The sequence below is a fragment of the Lissotriton vulgaris genome, chromosome 2_1, assembly GCF_964263255.1.
Source record: "Lissotriton vulgaris chromosome 2_1, aLisVul1.2, whole genome shotgun sequence".
Taxonomy (NCBI): Eukaryota; Metazoa; Chordata; class Amphibia; order Caudata; family Salamandridae; genus Lissotriton; species Lissotriton vulgaris.
Window position 1 is genome coordinate 339,975,982 of NC_141687.1, and position 23,239 is coordinate 339,999,220.

At 47.6% G+C, this 23,239-nt stretch overlaps 1 protein-coding gene across 1 annotated transcript in view; it reads right to left on the minus strand.

Annotated features, from left to right (window-relative positions):
- The window catches only part of SLC6A4 (solute carrier family 6 member 4), a 644,456-nt gene extending 636,129 nt beyond the window's left edge, over positions 1–8,327 (minus strand). Inside the window, exon 1 of the mRNA XM_086955091.1 lies at positions 7,992–8,327. The gene's annotated coding sequence lies outside the window, so the exon portion shown is untranslated. The remainder of the gene's footprint in view (positions 1–7,991) is intronic.
- Positions 8,328–23,239: the final 14,912 nt, after the last annotated feature.

Here is a 23,239-nt window from a genome sequence, read left to right on the forward strand (position 1 = left end):
CCTGGCTTGGCAGTTCGGGCTAGTCTGTTCCCATAAGGCACAGGGTCATGACTGATTTGCATATGGCCAGGTCTAAACTGGGGTGGTGTGGTGAGCAAAATAATGATGTATTTTACCCTGATCTCTTGACTGGAGGCGAATGTTTTGATTTGTTCTGCATTCCGTCCATCAATTGTGTGTCTTTTGCGTTCTCAGCCTTAAGTCAAGTAAGTCAAGTACAACACATGGTCACTCACAGATACTGCGACAAACTCCCATTAACGGCGTAGCTTCAGCGGGAGTGTGGCACCCCGTAAATAAATTAATTCTTGCTTTGGTAGTTTGGTCTGAGGGCCCAGACTTGGATGTTCTGTGTACGTGTCATTATTTGTCTCTTCCTGCACCAATAATAAAAGTCAAATCAGTGACCTTTCATGTTAAACAGAAGAGAGAAAGAGATACATTGGGCTACCCTGTTTGTTTAAATTGTGTGACCCTCAAGGCTTCTCATAGCAGAGATGAAGAAGAAGAATGTGTGGAGTGAAAGTTTAAAATAACTGATCCTAGGGTAGGGACTCCAGGCAACTTTTGTGTAGTACATAGCCGCAGTCACGATTTCCCAGGGAGAGCTACCATGCCCAGGTGGGACGGGGAGGGGAGTAGTTTTGGGGGAGGAGAAGAGGATGTTCGGTGTATAACACCCCTAAATGAATTCTCTGCTTTGTATAAGGGTTTTGGGTCCATTAGTTGTGTTTGCTATTTCTACATCAGTTATTCTCGTCTTCATTTCAATAAGAGCTATTCTCTTGTTCATCTTTTGGAATGGAAACATATATATATGTGAACAAGGGCTTTTGTGGCCCGAAACGCGTCGTGCGTGGGTTGTGGTATTAAATAAATAAAAAATAATCTTGCCTGAAGAGCTGAGGGGTTTGAATCTCCTTTGCCACGAGGGTTGGAAGTGGCAGGAGTTCGACTTTGGAGATATATATACAGGGCTCGAGTCGGGGTACCACGCTGGTGGACGGCGTCCCCCCACTTATTTTACCAGAGGGATGCTGTCCCCCCCTGCCAAACAGCTGGACTTCATTCTTTGGCCTCTCTGGGACGAGGAGCTCGGCACCTTTCGTGATGTCACTTCCTGTTGTGACGTCACTTCCGGTGACAGCGTCCCCCCTCTTCTTTTTTTATGACTTGTGCCCTCTGTGTGTGTGTATATATATATATATATATATATATATATATATATATATATATATATATATACACACACACACACAACTTCTCCCCTGACATGAGCCGCACTCGTAATACTGTGGCTGTAAACCAATTTAATGAGCAGCTGCGGGCAATCCTAACTCGTTTCATTCATCCAGTGAACTTTGTCAAAGGTAAGGCCAGGCCACAGGAACCAATTGTAAGCCAACGGAAATAATCGCATGTTTAAGTGTTTTTAGCCCTCTAGTGGCAGGTTTTCGATGTTTTCTTAGTGCATGCTGGTATCTGTGTTTTTTAAAAAGTGGTTTCAGTGAAAACCCTCCAGTGGGTAGTGGCGAATTTTTGTGCTCTCACAGGAAGCAAGGTCTTTCCCGAGCAGTATTACTCCTTTCACAGTCCTATTTTAGAGGCTATCAGGTCCCATGCCGCATTCCAGTATGTGGCAGCGTCCGCTACCCTGTTCGTTTTACCAAAGCATCCAGGTGTGGTTCAGGGGTGGGTAATATATATATATATATATATATATATATATATATATATATATATATATATATATATATATATCCAGCAAGTGCAACCTCCCAGGCTCCGACCAAAGCGACCCAGGAAATCACGCAGATCCAAATAGCTTACTTCAGGCACAAGTTTTATTAGGAGCTGAACCAAACAATCTGACGCGTTTCGGGCATCCGCCCTTGCTCACAGACAGTCAGTGTTGGAAATGGCCACATTTAAATACTTGATGCTTAACAGTGAAAGTGCATTTTTTTCGTTTTTTTGCTATACACCACGTGGTCATAGAAAGAGAGGACAAACTACCAGTACTGCATGTAATAGTCTGTTTTCCAAACATTTCAAATTAGAAAAAATCGGAAATAAAGTTAAATTCCTGGTTAAAATCCAAAAATAATGCGACAATGTTATATCGTGTAATACATGAAAAATGGTATAAAAAACATAAATGCGTAAAATGCCTATATGCATAATACCTAATATTTACAATCTAAGCCCCAGCTTATAAAATGAAGTTGCAGTGCAAAATTGCGTAATAAAGTGCAAAGTGCATAATTAAAAATCAATGTCTAAATAGACGCAATAAAGATTAATAATAACAGTTATTTGTGCAAAATATGCCATATTGTAAACATCATCATATTGCATCTATGCATATTTTTGTGCAAATCAGCGCTATTTGTAAACAAATGACTGTAGCAGCATATTTGTAGGGCAAAGACTGTTTGGTATAGATACCACAAGATTACTATTGTCGCATATCCGATTGTGTAAAAAACATTTTCTAGGAAAAACAGAAATTGCCTATTGTCTATGTCCTCAAAGAATTAGTGTTAGCCAAAAAAGATAATAAACCAACGTAATTAGTGAATCACCGTGAAACATTATTGAAATAATGAAAAAGAAAAATTGCATGCATAAACCCAACAAGGAGATTTTAAAATTAATCATGTAGGGATAGGCGGCAGCCTGCCGAGACTCTCATTACCCAAAGCAATAAAAGAAAGGGGGCCAGTGCAGAACTAAATTACAAAAATACATGGAGATCCTCCGTGTTGTTAAGCCCATTTGGGGATCTGCTGACCAGCTCAAGAATGAAATGAGATTCCATTCTTCTGAGCATCTTGTCCCTATCTCCGCCCCTTCTTGGTTTATCAATCGCAGAGATAACATAATAGGACAGGCACTCCAAGTTATTATTATGTACAGCCTTGAAGTGCCTGGCCACTGGATAGGCTGGGTCATTATTAACAATGGCTCGTAAGTGCTGGAGGATCCTAACATGCACCGGCTGCCGTGTACTGCCGACATATCTTAATGCACACGTGCAAGTTAGAACATAGATGGCAAATTCAGTTTTGCAATTGTATTGGCCCTTGATCTGAATTGGGTCAGGACTGAACGGCGTATAATACTGCCGGGTACTTTTGCCAAATTTGCAGGCCCTGCAGGAGGTGCAGCGTTTAAAACCTGACCAAGTTCTCATCCATTCCTGTTTTTTCCTGAGTTCAGGGAAGTCATGGCAGATGTGGGACCTGAGTGAGGGGCCTTTCTTAAAGGTAACAATGGGCGCTTCAGCAAGTTGGGGTTTAAGTACTGGATCTGTTTTAAGGACTGGCCATCTCTTGGTCACAATAGATCTTATTTGTCTGGCCTGTCTACTGTAAGAGGTTATGAACCTAGGATTTGTGGTATTGTCATCAGTCGTTTGCGATGTTTCAACAGTGTTTTTGGTCTCCAATAAAGAGGCACGAGATCTACATTTGGTTTTTTCCACTGCTGTTTTTAACACAGATTCACGGTAACCTCTTTCACGAAACCTCACCAGGGCTTCGTCAATGCAAGTTTCGAGATCAGATTCTGTACTGCAAATTCTCTTAATTCTTAAGAGTTCACCCAAAGGGATATTATCAACTACATGCCGAGGATGTGCACTGCTAGCGTGAAGAATACTATTGCCAGCAGTGCTCTTCCGATGTAGCTTTGTCGCTAGCTGGCCATTGCGAATAAAGACGTTTACATCTAAAAAGTCAGCCTCACAGTCACTGATGGAACTCGTGAATTTGAGATTTTCATTATTGGTATTGATAGAATCAATGAACATTTCTGCACTATTCCTGTCCCCCTGCCATAACAAAAAAACGTCATCAATATAACGAAGCCAAAGCAAAACATGATCAGAGAAAACTTTGGCGTGTTGCCGACTGAGGACCTGCTCCTCCCACCAGCCCACGTGTAAACACGCGTAGCTGGGAGAGAAACAGGCCCCCATGGCGACTCCACGCTTTTGCAGATACAAATCACTCCCAAATAAAAAGAAATTGTTATTAAGACACCAAGACGTTAGCTCAATTAATACTTTGTTGTGTTGGTAACAGTTCATAGGCCTTTTACCAAGAAAGAAGTCCAATGCTTTAAGGCCGGACATGTGCTCTACGCTCGTGTAGAGCGATTCAATGTCTAAAGTAATCATGAGCATTCCATCATTCCACTGGGTATTTTGTATTTTGGCAAGGAAATCGCCTGTGTCTCTCACATATGTTGGAAGGTCCTGGACTAGGTCTTGCAGGAAATAATCTATGTATTCTGTGACATGCTCTGCCACACCCGCAATTGCCGAAATAATCGGTCGGCCAGGTACCGGTCTAGTCAACTTGTGGATCTTTGGGAGTAAATAAAGTTTAGGCAAAACAGGGAATTAAACATGGAGGAACTCAAATTCTTGTAAGGAAATCATGCCCTCCCTTTTGTACTTGAATAACAGTTTCTTTAGTACATCCTTGGAGACTTCAAAATGTCTCATGTTTGTAATGGAGTAGCATGCATTATCACTTAACTGTCTTTTGGCTTCCTCAATGTAGGCATCTTGGGGCCAAATAACCACATTGCCCCCCTTGTCAGCCGTTGTTACAATGATATTGTGGTCATTACCCAGTCTTTTGACCAATGAGTGGTAATCAATTTCCTGTTTGCTTCTGTATCGCTTTTTATGTTTAATCCGATGATGCAGATGCTTTAAGTCCTCCACTACCACGTCCTGGAAGACATCTATAGAGTCTCTAGGCATGGTAGGATTAAATTTAGACGCTGGTTTAAAGGGGCTAATATTGGCTCCTATTTGGGGAATGGATGCTGCTCTTAACTCATCCTGTGTGGATGCAAGATCATTTGCTGGTGCATCGTCCGCCAAAAGATTCAGAACAGTTAGTACCGTTCTAGTGTCACTGGCCGGAAGTGTGGGTACATTGGGAAGAATGCTTATAGTAGCTCCAACTCCTTGTGGTGTCTTGTTGCTAAGACCCTCCTTTATATCAAAGAATTTTTTTAGCTTAAGCTTTCTGATATACATGTATACGTCTATACGAGTCTTGGCGTAATTAAAGTCAGTTGCTTCAGCTTCTTCTCCCCACGATTCCCGCAGATGAAGACACGGCACAACAACAGGTTAGTTTTCACTGATTTATTTACACACCATGTGCAAAATGGGGGCTGAACCTTTACTCAGTAGGCAGAGTGGAGCTGCAGGGGCTCTTGGAAGGGGTGAAACAACTGCAAGGCCTAATTAACATTCAAATGGTCTTTTTAAGACCAGTGAAACGTTTGGGCGGCTCTGTGTGTGCCCGGGATGTGTCTCATCCCGGGCTGCCACACACGACGAGGGGGGGGGGCGAAGCCCGGTGAGTCCAATGGGTGTTGCGCGCCTGATAGGAACTTATGTTAAATACATAAATAACTAGAATTAGCAAAACCAGTAGTCTCGCTTTCTTGTGGCAAAGCATGCAAACTCAGGTATGAACAATGCAATGGTGGTGATAATGGTGGAAATGATGGCGATAATGGCAATGTTGGTAGTGGTAATATTGGTGCTAAAAGTGGGGGTGATGATGGTTAGTAAAGCTAGTGGAGATAATGGCTTGCACTCAACTCCTGACAAAAACTTTTTTTTTAAATCCTAGTTAGGTAAAAAAAGATTCCTATTTTGTACAGTGCAGGTATGCGATAAAGACTCTAAAGTGTGCCCGCAGAGTGCATTTTTCAGATTAAAAAAATAAACAGTCCCTCGTGCTTTGCAGTGTAAGCGCTGGTTTACCAACCTGGCAATAGCACGAGGGGAGCAAGAAACACTGTGGGTGAAGCCTGGGCCCAATCTGCGTATATGTGAATGAACTGTGGGTTGAGCCTGGTCGCCCACTCTGTGTATATGTGAATGAACTGTGGGTGAAGCCGGTGCCCACTCTGTGTATATGTGAATGAACTGTGGGTAAAGCCGGTGCCAACTCTGTGTATAAGTGAATGATAAGGAGACATCCGCAAAAAGCTGCACGGTGACGCCAGACCTAAGGTCTTAAAAGGGCGTGGCCTGAGGGAGGACTTTGTTGGGCCCCCTGCAAGCATACCTTTGCCACTGGGGCCAGGCGTCCCCAACTCCTCCGCCAACCCGGACGAGTACAACGAGGTTGCGAGGGATGGCGGACAGGCGGCATGGCTGTTTAGTACTTTCAGCATCTATCGTTTTCTAAAGCGCCCGGAAGGCGCTGCAAGGAGGCATAAAGCACAATAAGTAGAACTGTCGATTTCCACGTACAGGTCTAGACGTTTTATAACATGGGGTTGGGGGGTCGCGGTGGTCCTTTATCGCAGCCAACAATTACCCAGGGGGTCAATGACAGCAACCGTGTTCCCTAGAATAAATCTTGCTGTGATCGGTGGAGAGCGTGCCTTCCGGTCTCTGCGCCGCAATTAAAAACACATGCCGCATTCTCCGCATGTTCTCTGACGTCGAGCGGTCGTCTGCTGTGAAACTATTAACGGGATAAGTAGCCTAAAATAAATACGCGTGAACTAAATGCTTATAATAATAATGCACGGATGCAGCTGGTCTGCCACGCGACCAACGACCACTTTTAAAACCCAGTAAACCATTCTTGGGCTCTTAATTGTAGTTAGAACTGTTGGAAGCTGCACATTTTAATCAGTCTAGAAAGCGGATTCTGCTCCAGCCTTGCTGCTTCGTAGCGCTATGTGTAAAGACCCCTTCTAACGGAGCAAAGAGTTACAAAAGGCAAATCCCACCCTTGTGAGTCTGCACCTTGTGAACTGCAGGCTGAATACATGTTTGCAGCAGGCGCAGTCACCGGAGTGGCTACCTTTCTGTTATTAAACTGGATGTCTAAACAGATATCTGCAGGGGGCTGTATGAAGCATCTGTAGAAATGAGAGGCTCGTTTGTGAAATGGGACCACCTATTGTAATGACTATTGATAATATAGAAATAATAATTAATTCGTCTTACAGGACAGAGTTACAGCATCGGGTATTGTGGAGATGAGTAGTCCACGTTATCGTCCGTAGCACAAGGAAAGCCTGAACGAGATCGCCTTGCATCAGGAGTGGGCTACACATAGATCACTACAACAGGTGCATACACCTACTGAGCTATTTTCCTGGACCGGAACCAGCTACGCACAAGTGGCTGCAGCAAGCGCACAACCCGCAGAGCTCGCCTGGTTCTAGCCCGCTTTACCCCTCTATCCAGCCCTGGCTGCGCATCCCTCGCATTTCAGAGTGAGACGGGGCCGAGCTCAGCACAGACCCCGACCCAAGGGAGCTCCGACCCCTCGACTCGAGTCACACATAGGGAATTCCCCAAAACGCCCATCGGTAGACAAACCTCGCGCGTCTAAGACGGACAACGTATTGATCCATAAAACAACCTTCTTCACGGTTCCACCGCGACGGTGGGTGGTGGGGGGCCAGGGAATGGGACAGAGAGCGGCCAGGACGCACGAAAAATACGAATTCTTTTTTTTTTCAATAGTGCACTCTATAAACTTTGACATATTTCATTCGTTTTATTGTTCTACGGTTCAAGCGCATGCTCTCTCCCACACCCCCCCTGCCAACAAATCCCAACGTCAATGTACATTTCTAAGTGCAGTGTAATATATAGTAGACGGTAGACCTTGAATAATGTGTAGAGCGCCAAGAGGCCCGTTCTGTGGTGTACGCACAGCACCCCCTAACTAACAGGGGCCATGCTTACGCAGGCCGAAATAGAGGCCGAGGCACAGACGAACATATGCCGTACCTAGTGCCCTGCCAACAAGTGCGCAGATTCCGAAGCGCTAATACTGGAGCCTGCAGACGGCAGTGAAGCGCTATACAAATACGTTTAACACAACAATCAGTCCAGCTTGATTCACCAGCGCCCTTTATTTAAAGAAACAAAACACAGAAAAAAACATTTTCGTCTTGGAAAACGTCTAACAAATGGAAATTACCTTAAGAGTCCGGTCCTCCCTCTCAGTGGGTCGCCGCAGCAAGGGTCACACCGCGCGTACCCGGAGTGAGATGGCCGCAGAGGTGAGATGTGCAGGAGGTGTCCTCACTCGTTCGGGGCCTGCGCCTCCGGGCTCCTGAAAAGTTTGGGAGGTGCAGCCCGGAGGTGCCTACAGCAAGGCTCCTACCAAGCTGGGAAGTAGGGGTGGTGGGTGTGCAGCAGGACTATACTCCAGCACCCCCAAGATGGAAGCGCCAGTTTAAGGCCCCTACACTTGAGAAGTAGATGTCTGCAGCAGTGCTCATCGCCTGTCTAGGATAAGCGAGATGCCTGCATCACAGCGTCTCACTCCTTGGGAAGGATGAAGATACTTACAGCTGGAGGGTCGCACGTGGGACAGGAGTAAGACCCTTCCTGTCAGTGGGACGCTACAATTAGCGCGGGAAAACAGCATAAACAACTAGGGAGCAGTAAGTCGCAGATAGCAGATGGTCTCCCCTCTAGGGAAGGAGGGAGAAGACCAGCAAATGTTCTCACCCCTTAAGCGGGAGAAGTGTCTGCAGACAAGTTGGTAAGGAAGACCCCGCCCGCCCCACTTGGAAAGGGGAGAGATATGTAACGAAGTTCTCAAAAAGTTTGAAAGGAGTGGGGAGACCTCCTAGGGGGTCACCACTTGCAAGGAGAGAGGTGCCTGCAGCTGGGAAGACCCCAACCACCAGAGAAGGAGGAAGAGAGCTGGATAAAGGCAGGTCTCACCTCTCAAGGGAAGGAGAAATGTCTGCAGAGGGGTGGCTCACCTCCTGGAAACGGGTTCAGATGTCAAAGTGGGAGAAAACTACTGCAGATGGGCTCACCCTCTCTAACGAAGGAGATCCCTGCAGACGGGGGTCTCACCACCTGGAAAGAGGGGTACGGGCTCAGATGCCAAAGTGGGAGAAACCTACAGCAGATGGGCTCACCCTCTCTAACGAAGGAGATCCCTACAGCAGGGTGTCTCACCTCCTGGAAAGAGGGGTACGGGCTCAGATGCCAAAGTGGGAGAAACCTACAGCAGATGGGCTCACCCTCTCTAACGAAGGAGATCCCTGCAGACGGGGGTTTCACGACATGGAAAGAGGGGTACGGGCTCAGATGCCAAAGTGGGAGAAACCTAAAGCAGATGGGCTCACCCTCTCTAACGAAGGAGATCCCTACAGCAGGGTGTCTCACCTCCTGGAAAGAGGGGTACGGGCTCAGATGCCAAAGTGGGAGAAACCTACAGCAGATGGGCTCACCCTCTCTAACGAAGGAGATCCCTGCAGACGGGGGTCTCACCACCTGGAAAGAGGGGTACGGGCTCAGATGCCAAAGTGGGAGAAACCTACAGCAGATGGGCTCACCCTCTCTAACGAAGGAGATCCCTGCAGACGGGGGTTTCACGACCTGGAAAGAGGGGTACGGGCTCAGATGCCAAAGTGGGAGAAACCTACAGCAGATGGGCTCACCCTCTCTAACGAAGGAGATCCCTACAGCAGGGTGTCCCACCTCCTGGAAAGAGGGGTACGGGCTCAGATGCCAAAGTGGGTGAAACCTACAGCAGATGGGCTCACCCTCTCTAACGAAGGAGATCCCAGCAGACGGGGGTCTCACCACTTGCAAAGAGGGAGACGTTTGCAGCCACTTGAAAAGCAGAGGTGCCTGCAATGGGGTTCGGCGTCTTTAGAAGGGTCTGTCCGCAGTGGGATCCAGTATGAAGAGCGGGGCAGTGATGCGAGGTGCCAGAGAGGGTGGGCGCGGCTGTACCTGTGATGCGCTGACACTGCAGCGTCCCGGACAGGATCAGCCTGCCTTGTGCACCGCTCCCCTGCCGCAGACCTATTTGTACACCAGCCCTCCACTCACATGTCTGATTTACAGATAAAGTGCTGCCAAACAGCTCTTTCGGATATTTCACGTCACTTTCCCCCTCTCTCTCGGTCTCTCTCTCTCGCTCTTTACATAAATAAACTTTGTGTTTCGCCGTCACGCTAGCCCGGTTCCCCCCTCGGGGCGGGAGCGTGACGCTGCCAGCGCTGACAGGCTGCAGCACAGAGAGAGAGCGGGGGGTGAGAGCCCGGGAAAGCGCTCCAGGTTTAGATTAAACTAACACTCACCAGACTGCCCTGGCAGGTAGCAACCAAAGCTAAGCGTTTTATAAGCAGAACAATTAAAAGGCAAACTCGAATGACTCTCCCTGCCACCCCAGAGAACTGAGCGGCCTGTAAAGCACCCAGATTGTATTAATCCGAGTATTCCAGACGAAGACAAGGTTTCCTAGAAGCGGACCTTCTCCGCTGGCGTGTTGGAAGCGCTCCCTGGAGCTTCAGCTGGTTTATGTGTCACCTGTTTCACTGCCAAGATGATCGACAGATCCCCTAGCTGCACCGTAGCGCTCTCTATGCTGCCGGAGAGGCGTGAGCCTCGCCTCTTTCAGCACATTGTCTCCCTCCTTAGGTTTCACCACAGGAGCTACACTGCCCGATGGTCAAAGACCCCACAAGTTCGAAATCACACATGGCCTGATTCACACAGGTAACTTACTCCTTTGAGTAATTTGCTGTTTTTAGTAAGTCTACTACTTTGTAGCTATTCTAAGAATCCGAATGTAAATTTACCTTAACCCACCAACAGCAGGGGCGCAGCTAGAGCTGGTGGCGCCCAGGGCTACCCCTCAGATTGCTGCCCCTTGGAGGGGAAGGAGGGGGGGGGGGGGGGGGGGGGTGCTGGGGAAAAAGGACGGTGAGCAGAAAATGTCCGAGTCTCTGAGGAGAGACACATAGTATTGCTGCTAACAGTTACCTCGATCATGCAAGTTACATGCACATAACATTATCCACCATTTTGTAAACAAGTCACTCTTAAACTTACCTATGCAGCCCATTAAATGCAAGTCTGCTCTTTTTCTTGCTTTCCTCTCTGCTCTGAAAACATGTCATAGTCCATCCCGCCGGCCAACAAACAGCCGTGGGATGCTCTTCCAGTCGGGTGATCTTCGCACTATGTTAACAGCCATAGCATCCAGTGTCGTCCAAAACCGTGGATTCAGGACAGCCGGGATCTACGATTCTTCTTGTATTAACCCCCAGCTTCTGATAAAGCACCAAATAAAAGATAACAATCTCCAAGTGGTTTGTCTGGCTCGCAGGTATTCTATGTAGTTATTCATGTTCAATATTCTTTCTACTATTTCTTTCTATTAATTACTTCATCTGATTCAGGTAAATCCAGTCCAGTAATTTGCGCCCTGATGTATTTTTATTATTAGTTGTTATGTATCACTATATAGAGCTACTTTGACAGTCTGCTTTCTATACATATAGAGATATTTTTTATTACCCCTAAGGTTTAGCAGCACCGGAGTCTCCAAGAGGTAATCTCCCAGTCCCAGAAATTCTCTGCCACCAACAGAACAACGCTTCATCCTCCGAACCATGCTATCAACCCATAGATTTCCATAACTATGTTGACCACAGCACTACCGCACATCCTCAGTCACCATCATACCATAATCCTCACTCGCATAATACTACTTCACAGCAAAAGACAGACTAACACCAACCAGCACCACCCTGCTACCCACCAATAACAGACTAACGCCCCATTGGACCGCCTTAAAATGTCTCTGCATCACTTTACCACTATATCATCTCAATACTCTCCCACACCACCACCCTGGCAACCCCACCTCAGCCCTAGACACTCCCCAATCGACACACAACCACCTCAGCACTACACCTTCCAGTACCACAACACTATTCACTACCACCCAATGCAAATCACAAGTAAGCCAAGCACTACATTTCTCCAACAATATAATCCAACCACATTACAGCATGGCACAGTCGCAAAATAAATGCCCTGCTAACCCCGACTGCAGTAAAACTGGTCTAACAATACCACCTTCCTCTATTCCACAACAGCGCTATCACCAATACCATAGCAATACCACCTGAGAGACCCACATTACCATCTGTCACTACCAAACTACGATTCCCCATCACTCCACTACATAATCCCTTTCTATTACCTTGTCATATCACAAGCAGTAGAACCCTCTCACATTACAACCACTTCTCCTCTGACAACCACACTATCCCTGTTACACTGCCACCTGCCTCCCAGCTCAGAGTACCACACACCTACCCCACCACTCCACTAACTTCCAGGAAAGTCCACCACTGAGCCCCAGCATCACACTGCCACCCGGTGAAGTAACGGTCCAAAACTGCACAACTGAGGAAGGATGAAAACAGATCAAATTACAAACCATCCCAGGGTATCAATACTGGCAGCACATGTACATACACAAGTGAGCTTTAAAAGAACACAAAATACTTTTGGAGGACTGGTGCTACCAGGATACTGGAAATGTTTCATGCACCTACTGATTCCAGTGTAAGTTAATATCAAGCATTTAATGACCCTTATGAGAAGAACTTTATTAATTCTGAGTCTTCCTTGACAACTCTCATGCCCTAGTTTATTTTTCTAGAAGAACCTTCACCAGAAAAGTATCACATACTTCACAGCATTCATATATAGGGGTTGTTGCAAAATTATTTCTGTATCACCCCTCTGTAAAACTAAAGTAACTAACAGACCATTGGTTCTCTCCCTAACTATCTCTTAACTATCACAAGAGTATTCAATCTCTTGTGATAGTTAATCTAAATCTACTATAACCATGAGAGTGTGTGATTGTGTGATGCTGCTGTGTGTGTTACCATAAGACAGGACACACAGAAAAGCTGTGCAGCAGGTTACAGGAAGCAGATGTATCTATCACTCAGGCACTTTGAGCCCTTATGTTAGCAAACGCTGACACTCTCTAACTCGTCATAACCAGTGTATTTTGTTTGTGCTTTCCGTGACGATGAAACCTAGCATTTGACATTGATTGAAGCTGCATTTATATAGCGCTTACTCCTCCTGATGAGGTACTTACTTGCTCTTTCATTGTGCACACTGCCCTTATTTATGCCAAGGTCCCCTCTGGGGACTCACGCTGGGAGGTTTAAATGGCAATCCCCAGCCTTATAACGGTTGGTGTTGTGGAGCAGCAGGCACTGGAGGACTCTGCGCGCTCTGAGGTGCTATCCGCGCGCTCTGCTCTCTGCCAGCGCGCCAGAATCACTCTCCACAGCGCGCCCGGGCCCCCACGCACATGCTAAGCGCTTAGACTTCAAAAGGTGGTTTTCCTGTTCAGCTGGATTGGATTAAAAGCTGAGCTCTGTCCCTCTACTGCCAGAAGCCCCACACAGTCACGAGTCACCAGACTTGCAGGTTGTCCAAGGGGAAATTGGGAATTCAGCAGTAATGGGTATTAGAATTAGAAGTGCATAGATCCTCTAACTAACGGCAGAGTGCAAAACGAGTCTGGGTGCTTAAAGAGTGTAACACTTGTTGGTGTGTGCCGTCGTGCACAGTGCAATGATTGTAATTGGACGGACGGTCACCAGGTTCTTTATTCTTTCCTCACCTTGAATTATTTTATAGTTGTTGCGTGCGTGCCGCTACCCCTGCCCCTGGCCGTATTCAGTCTGCAGGCAAGATGCAAGAAGAAGAGAATGGTCTCCACAGTAGTGACGCACTCCTCTGACTCCTCGACACGACGAGGGGCGAGCGTAGGGGGTGCGGGGCGGGCAGTGAGCGCGTAACGCGTCATACTGCTACGGTGCGGCGAGGGTTGGCCAAAAATGTAGGGCCCGCAAGGCAAGGGGGATGTGGCTTTACATGTAGTAGTAGTCTTGCAGCCAAATTCTGAATCGGTTGTAGTATTTTCATAGTTGATAAAGATGTATGATAGAGGGCATTGGCGTAATCAAGTTTACACAGTACAAGAGAGATAGTAACCTGTGCAGGGCCGGACTGACTACCGGGCAGTTTCGAATGCTGCCGAGCTGGGGGCTGCTTTCACAGCGGTGGGGGCTGATTTCGTTCATGGAGACCTGCGTGTGCTTCAAAATAATTAATGCAAAACGAATTTCGTTTAGCACGCGTAGGTCTCCATGAACGAAATCACCCCCCAGCTCAACAGCATTCCAAACTGCCCGGGAGCCAGTCCGGCCCTGAACCTGGGCCTTGTGTGGAAATCCCAGATGGGGGAAGATACATCGCAGAGTTTTTATAGTAATGAAGCTTGATCTTGCTAAATTGTCCACTTGGGCATTCATTGATTGCTTGGAGTTCATGGTAATTCCAAGGTTTCTTACTTCCTTAGATACTTTAGATAGTGTTACAAGATCATCAGGCCAGGAGGCGAGTGTGTCATCATTTTTTCAATCGCTATAGGACCCGGACCCCCCAGCAGGGTCCCTGCCTCCCCCTATCTGACCTGCAAGCCCACATTGAAATCACCAAGAGATTTGAGTGGGTATAAAAACGGCCATGTTTAATCACAAACAATCCATAAACATGACAAGCAAATAACATGCATAACTGAAATTTAAAAAACACACTTTTAATAATGACTTTTATGATTGATATTATTATCATGCCCCCAGCACCAAGGGGCCCTCTGGCTCGCATCTCGCAACTGAGCATCCGCACGCCAGGTGCTGCGCACCTGCCCCTTAGAGTGGTGGGCCCCAACCTCTGATCCTTGTCGCCATTAACAGGGCCCACCTCTCGACCACCAGGCTGCCCAGGGACCCAGGAGGCTCGAAATCTGTCGCCCTAGCCTCCCCAGCCGGTGGTCACTTTTTCCCAGTGGAGAGCTTACCGTCTCCCCCCTCAGTGCTGGCCTAGGGAGTACGCAAGGCGGACTCTCGTCCATTGTGTTAGTCACTGCCACTGATCGCAGGTCTCTTTACCGCAACACGCCTCTCAAACCACTAAGCAAAGGGACGGGTGCGAGGGAGTTCAAAAGCCGAACTTCTAGCAAGGGGGGTAAGAGTGCCTGCTAGAGGTCTGGTGACTGGAGTGGTAGCAGGAACAGAGACCGAGGCCATGGGGATTTGACCCTAAATAGGCCAAAGGTCTCCGCCCTCTACCATTCCGGATGTTCGTCACCCGATGGCCCGGAAGTGAAAGGCGGCCGCTCGCCCATTGGGCAAGCCAGCCGCCCAACCACGAGACCGGGTGCGGGGCCCGGGGGGGCCGGGTCCTAAGAGCGCGCGTCATTGAATTTCGCGCTTGGCATAGGACCCGGACCCCCCAGCAGTGTCCCTGCCTCCCCCTATCTGACCTGCAAGCCCACATTGAAATCACCAAGAGATTTGTGTGGGTATAAAAACGGCCATGTTTAATCACAAACAATCCATAAACATGACAAGCAAATAACATGCATAACTGATATTTAAAAAACACACTTTTAATAATGACTTTTATGATTGATATTATTATCATGCCCCCAGCACCAAGGGGCCCTCTGGCTCGCATCTCGCAACGGAGCATCCCCACGCCAGGTGCTGCGCACCTGCCCCTTAGAGTGGTGGGCCCCAACCTCTGATCCTTGTCCGCCATTACCAGGGCCCACCTCTCGACCACCAGGCTGCCCAGGGACCCAGGAGGCTCGAAATCTGTCGCCCTAGCTCCCCAGCCGGTGGTCACTTTTTCCCAGCGGAGAGCTTACCGTCTCCCCCCTCAGTGCTGGCCTAGGGAGTACGCAAGGCGGACTCCCGTCCATTGTGTTAGTCACTGTCACTGATCGCAGGTCTCTTTACCGCCACAAGGGTGGCCAAGGACCTCAGGTCTGACACCCTCCCAGCTGCACGAGGGCCCCCCAGGGCACCCGACTCCTTACCTGGCTCAGTGGGTGTTGAACCGCTGCAGCTGCTCTCGTTTCCGCCGCCTCTCCTCCCGAAGCAGCCAACGAAGGCCCGCCGCCGCGCTCGGATCCCCCAGACCCTAAACTCTGCTCTCCCTCGACAATCCAACGGGAGATGCGGAGCTCGAAGTTCAAAAGCCGTACTTCTAGCAAGGGGGGGTTAAGAGCGCCGGCGCGAGGTCTGGTGACTGGAGTGGTAGCAGGAACAGAGACCGAGGCCACGGGTATTTGATCCTAAATAGGCCAAAGGTCTCCGCCCTCTACCATTCCGGATGTTCGTCACCCGGTGACCCGTAAGTGAAAGGCGGCCGCTCGCCCATTGGGCAAGCCGGCCGCCCAACCACGAGATCGGGGGCGGGGCCCGGGGGGGCGGGCCCTAAGAGCACGCGTCATTGAATTTTGCGCTTGGCATATGTGAGTATTTCAGTTTTGAAAGCATTCAATTTGAGATGGCCCCATGGCATCCACTGATAAACAACACTGAGGCAACTGAAACAATGTGAGTTTCCAATGCCATTGGAGCTTTCAAGTTTAAGGAGAATTTGTGTGTCATCTGCATAGTTATACCACGTGAGGTGACATTCATTGCTCAGTGCCAGTTATGACTTCATGTAGATGTTGAAAAGCATGAGGAAGATGATAGAGCCTAAAGGAACACATCCTTTTGTGAAGTAAGGTTTGGATGAGAAAGTGGGGGTATGGATGACATTTGTTCTGTTTTGAAGATAGGATGTGATCCAGTTGAGAACAGTCCCCTCTATGCTGGCTTCATAGAATCTTTGTATTAGAGTGTCACAGTCAACTGTGTCAAAGGCAGCTGAGAGGTCCAAGAGAGTAGTGCAGCAACCCCATTCCGGTCTTCTGTGTTCTTAAGGTGATCCCATATGGCAATGAGGGCAGAATCTGTGCCTTTTCCTGGACAGAATCCTGTTTGGTAGTCTGAAGAAAATGGAGTTGTCTTCAATTAATTGTGACATCTGGGTGAATGCTGCTTTTTTATCAGTTTGCACAGGAAAGGTCCATTTGTAATTGGTCTGAAATTGTTGGGCAAGCGGGTCCAGATATGTTTTCTTTAGTAATGGGCGTATGTATGATATTTTAGGTCTTCTGGAAAGATTCCATTAGTTAAGGAATCTTGATGATTTTTCTTACTGGCGTGGCAGCAGAGGTAGTTAGAAGAATTTTCTTGAAGGTTTGTGGTGGCCATGGGTCATAAGGGCTGCTGGCTGGCCTACTTACTTTGACCTGATCCATAAATTCACTTTGTGATATTTGTTGGAAGGAATGCAAAGGCTAGGTTAGCCTACTCTTGGAGGTTTTATTTTTTATAAAGGGGTTAGTGCTGGTGGTATTCCTTTGTTTTAAATAGGAGTCCAACATGTCTGCTTTGGTTGTGTAATGAATTGCCCATCTGTCTGTGAATTCTTGAGTAGTAATCTGATATGTGTGTTTCCATATGATATATACCAATTCAGTATCTCACTCTCACATCCATTAGCAGATGTTATGTGCTATGTGCGATGACTCGAGTCGTTGCTGGGACTCACTAACGTTGCTGATGTTGAGGCCTAAAGTGGAGGGTGGGGTGTAGCGGCATGCTACAGCTGCACACTGCAACCACAGAAACCAGAAAGCGGAGCAGCCAGCAGCTCTTGGACGGGGCCGGGTGTACCTGTGTTCATGCTTCATAGTTACCTAGGCATTTTGGGGCGAAGGTCTGCACCCTCAGGGAGCATAGGCTGCCTGAGTGGAAACCCAGCTAAGGCCCAGACAAAGGTTTGCTTCCCTGGAAAAGCACAAAAAAGAGATAGGATACGGCACCACCGCCCTCAGGCGAGGGGGAGAAATGTGGGGTGCAAAGGGCTCCAAAAGCGAGGAAAAGGCGCAAACCCCAATCAGCCAATAGGAGGCCAAAGCAACTTTTAAAAATAGCCCCTGAGAGGGTTTGGGGGGTTTAAAGGAAGCTGCCACGGCCAGGACCCCATACATCCATCTTGGAGGCCGGGCAGCACGTCCCAAGAACACAAATAACCTTATCAGCAAGAAGAGGCGGACCAGGAACCTGATATGAGCCATCAGATGATAAGCACTACAGCAGTCTTCATCATTGGCATGGGATCCGGCGACTAGCAGTCGATCCAAGGAGCCTCTGTGGTGAAGTAGTCATCAGGAAAGCCAGAAGATAAGACCGCAGCCTGGGACAAATAGGAAAGGAGAAGAGTCCCATTGGGCGATATCAGCAGCCTGAAGACTAGCATGTCGGGAGGTCATCCCAGGAGGAGAAGCTTTGCAGTTTGCCTGAGACACAGCGCAGGAGCGGAGAAGACCCCCAACTCGAGTACAAACAGATGTGTGCCACCAGGACGAGGAAGGTGAGAAGGGCCCAACAAGCGAGAGAACATGATAGGGCAGCCATCATTGCCAGAGTGGAGCCCTTCTGCAAGACCCGCCCATTCGAAGCATTCAGAGGGCCGATCGGGTGGGGTTTTTATATGGATATGATACCTATTTCTATTTCTTTTAAAACTCTTTTTTTATTAGACAGAACAAATAAAAGCTCAGCATTACAGCAAGTGGTATAATAAATCTCTAGTATATCAAAGATGTTCATTACATCTGGCACTTCGGTCCTAGGCAATCTCAGCTCCATTATATATCTTCTCCATCATTCACTGGGCACCGTAAACCCCCTTCCCTCCTACGTAGCTCAACTGTGGGAGATAGGCAGACCTCGCCACAGTACTTATTCCAGGCCGCCCACTTACGGTCCCATTTTTTTGGGCGATCTATGGTTTTGAAGACGTCTTTTTCTGCTATCATGGATCTATGCATGCATGTCTGCCACCCATTTTCCTATTGATGGTAGTTCCTCAACGCCCCATTTTTGTGCAATGTTTTGTTTGGCGAGGACCAATCCCAGGGAAACCTAGGATTGTTCCATGAGGGTTAAATCAGTGGCTTCCCATACATTTAGTATACAAAGCCTCATGGAGTTTAGGTGTGAACCTCACCCAGAATGTCTGGATGACTGGACAATCCCAAAGCTTATGAAAGAAAGTTCCCTCTTGGAAACAGTGTCGGGGGCACTGTGTGTCTGTTCTCTTCCACATTTTGACCAGAGTTCCCGCTGCAAGGCAGGTTCTGTGCAGGATTTTGAGTTGGATCAATTTTAGTCTCATGGGTAGGCTATTTCACAGAGGGAAGCCAACACATCTCGCCAGTCTTCGTCTTCTAGTTCCAACATATCTGCTGCCCATTGTTGTCTGAGGGGTGCTCATAGGTCAGGACGATTATTGATCAGTTTCTGATAAGTTAAATATATGACTTTCTTAGGTATAGGGTCCAGTAGCAGTCTGTCTTCAAGTGGGAATGCCTCTGGGAGAACCTCCCCACTGGGGATTGTAGCCTTTAGGGCGTGGCTAATTTGCAAGTATCTAAAAGTTTCAGATTGACCAATTGAAATTCCTTCTGTAGGTTGGCAAAGGAAATCATTCCATTCTTGTTCCACATGTCCCCCACTGATGAGATACCGATTAGGTCCCATTTGTTTAACCTGGGGTAGGAGCTCAGTCTACCAAGTTGCTCCGACTCCCAGAGCGGTGTTCCTTGTGTAATTCTATTGTGCCACCCACGTTTTTTATTGACTTGGTGCTAGATTTCTATGGTGTGTGCTGTGAAGCCTGTGAGGTGCTGGTGGTTGGGGTTTGTGTAGAGGGCTCTGCGGTGTCCACGCTGTCCCATTAGCCATATATCCGTTTGATAACTTGGTTTGGTTTGTGGACCGTGGGTCCATCGATTGACTACAATCAATTGGGATGCCCAGTAGTGCAGCAATCAGGTAGGGGAATCCCGCCATCATACCACCCCTTCGTCAATTTCTGTAGTGCAAAAAGGAGTGCCCTCCCGTCCCACAACAATATTCGCACCACTCTCTTGATATTAGTAAAGTATGAATCTGGGACCCTGAAGGGGGTATTTTGCAGTGCGTACAGAAAAGGAGGCATTGCCAGCATCTTGAAAAGAGACGCTTGTCCCAGGAGTGTCAGAGGGAGGGTTTGCCAATGATAAATATCCGCGTGCAAGCAGGATAGGGACCCCTGTATGTTGGTGTTATAAAAGAGTATTGGGTCGGGGGTCACTAAGATACCCAAATATCGGAATCCCTCAGTTGCCACAGGGACCTCATAGCCTTTAGGTAACCTTGGAATAGGACCATGGATCAAAAATAGTATGGATTTGGTCGAGTTTATGGTATAACCTGAGTGGTTGCCAAAAGTTCCGAAATATGTGTTGAATTCAATGGATTGATGCCATTGGGGCCGCCACATATAGTAGCATATTGTCCGCGTTGAGGGAGATTCTATCTTCGTGTTGTTCTGTCCATTTTAACCTCCAAATCAGGCGACACCCTCACCCTCGTCACCAGTGGTTCCAAAACCAGTGCGAACATAAGCAGCGACAAGGGACAGCCCCGGCGAGTTCCTCATCTCAATTGAGTTTGTCAGAATGTGCTGCAGTTGACTACTATTTGTGCTTTGGGGTCTGTATAGAGGAGTTTAAACCATATAATATGGTTAGGTCCAAAACCCATTTGCTCCAATGCAGCAAGTAGGTAGGGCCATTTAATAGTGTTGAATGCCATCTTGGCATCGAGTGACAGCAACGCCGCATCTTCTTGTATCGTGGCTGTCCTGCCCAACACCTCATGCAAACAACATATATTAAGGGCTGTATTTTCGACCCAGCATAAAGCCTGATTGGTCGGGATGTATCAGTTTATTGATTATGGGGATAAGCCTGTTTGTCAATGCTTTAGCGAGGATTTTTGCCTCTGCGGTGAGTAATGAAATGGGTCGGTACGAACTACACTCCTCTGCTGGTTTGCACTGCTTGTGTATCACTACTATTAAGTCGAGTCTAACCTCATCTGGTAGGACACCTGTCTGATTACTATCTAGGTACATGTCTCAGAGGTAGGGTGACAACTTAGAAGCCGTTAGCCCAAATAACTCAATTGGGAGTCCATTTGGTCCCATAGCCTTTCCGGAACGTATATCGTGAATTGCGGCTTGCAGTTCTTCTCCCGTTAAGTCTTCTTCCAGAGACTCCCGCTCTTTGGGAGTGAGGCATACGATGAGAATGGTGGACAGGAGATTTTGTGAGTCAAGCAGGGTGGTCGTGGTGATGGATGTGTATATTGTGGCAAAATGGGAGGCACATGCTTCTGCTATTTCCTGTGGGTCTACTAGTTCTTCTCCCCGTGTCCCCTTCAAGAGGGTGACCCAGAGGTGTGCCTGTTCCCTTCTCTCAAGCCAGGTCATTAGCTTACCCGTCCTCTTCCCATGTTCATATATCTTGTGGTAAACTGTTTTTTGCCTGGATTTTGCTACTTCTGTCAGAAGCTGTCTGTAGTCTTGCTTCTTGAAGTCTAAGGTTTGTTTGGCTAACTCATCATTAGTGAGGGTTCGTTTCTTCTCGTCTTCCAAAACATGTCTCTCAAATGTTTCTATACGCTGCATCAATTCTTATTTATGCCCCACCATCAGTGCAAGTACTCTACCTTTTATGACAGCCCCAAATGCCCCCCACAGGGATTGCTGGTGTGCCACAGAGCCAGTGTTTTCACTGAAGAATACATCATTGTCTTTGAGAAATTCCATTTTTATATGTGGGATTTTTAGCGACCATGGATTGATAGTGAGGGTTGTGCATCCGGGGTGAGAGTCCAATGTCATCCGGGCCAGTACTGGGGAATGATCGGAGAGACCCCTCGCCAGGCACTTAGCCTCAACGAAACAGGGAGCGTCCATAGTGTGTGTCAATAGGAAATCGATATGTGACTGACTGTCGTGCACCCCTGAATGAAAGGTGAACTGGTGGGCAGTTGGGTTGAGTTGTCTCCAGATGTCAACAAGGCCAAGAGCTGAGAGGAAGTCTGCTAGTTGTGACCTATTGTGGCGGTCTCGTCATGGGGGGCGTTGGTCAGTCATTCAATTTACCGTCAGGTCAAAGTCCCCTCCTAATACCAAGGTACCCACAGGGAGGTCTAAATTGAGTTTACTTAGGTTGACCAAAGTGCTGACTCCAGGGCAGGAGGAACATGGATTGACATTACGCTCAGAGGTTTCCCTTCCCAAGTACCGGTAGCAGCTGCGAACTTGCCCTGGGTGTCCACCCACGTTCTACGGACTATGTATGGGCAGTTCTTACAGAAGAGGATGTCTGTCCCTCAGGAGCCAGAGATAAATCCTGCATGAGCTATGAGTTGATACCCCCAGCGATTTAGAGCCTTGCAGGTGTTACTGACCAGGTGAGTCTCCTGCAATAGAATTATTTCGGGCATCTGGCGTTTTAGATATTGGAGAACTATCCCTCGTTTAAGTATTTTTCCGAATTCATTCACATTCCATGTGAGAAACTGGAGGTCTCTACCGTCTTACTATACATATATATATATTCATATGTTATTTTAATTGTGATGTCTTGGTTTATGCACGTGGCTCCCTTTTTATGACTCGCCTGGGACCATATATCTCCAATATCGCAGCCTGTGAGTCTCAGGACTGTTGGTTCTACCCCCACACCCTGCTGGAAATGCTGAGCTAAAACAAACATGAATACCCCCCCTTCCCCAACTGGAACTAGTCCAGCCCCCTTCCCTGCCTCCCTGCACGGCAGATCTACAACCACCTGCCTCCCTAACATTTCATAGTGCCAGTCGCCCAACCCTAGAACTCGTTGGTGCGTGGTCCAGATCCCACCCTGGCATATTGAGTGATTTCATGGGAGTAGGATGCCATCCCACCTCAATTTATCTTTGTCTTCCCCTGTTGCAACTTAGTTTGGTAACAAATATCATTCTGCGTACGGAGTCCTCAATGTATGTTAGTCATCTTTCTGACTCTATCCAAGCCCCATCTGTTACTGTTCAGTCATTAGTGTCCCCACTTCGGATCTGTGCAGTCGAGCTTGTGCCTGAGTCATCCAATATTTCACTTTGCTTGAGGTACTGAGCTATTCATACGCCCTTGTTAGTTTGGGTGGACTTTCCAATGGTGCGCCAGCCCTCCATCCAGTCCCATGTCTCCTCCAGACTAGAGAAGAACCACCCCTTGCCTTCCGCTTCAACCCTCATTTTGGCAGGGAACAACATTGCATATTTTTATCCTTTTTCAAGGAGGGCCTTTTTAATTTCCATGAAACTATGGCGCTGTCTCTATACTTTTAGCATAAAATCAAGAAAGGAGGCGATTTTGCTATTCCCAAAACTAATCGTTGAAGTTTTGCATGCCGCTTGGAGAATAGCATCCCCATTGGGAAAGTTAAACACAAGGATATATCTGGTATACTCACTTGCATTGGGCACAGAGATACTCCTTCGGGAATCGATTCTAGCGCGGTATAAACCCATAAATAAATAAATAAATAAATAGGTCTCGGGGGCGCGCCCGGCCTTGGCCTCC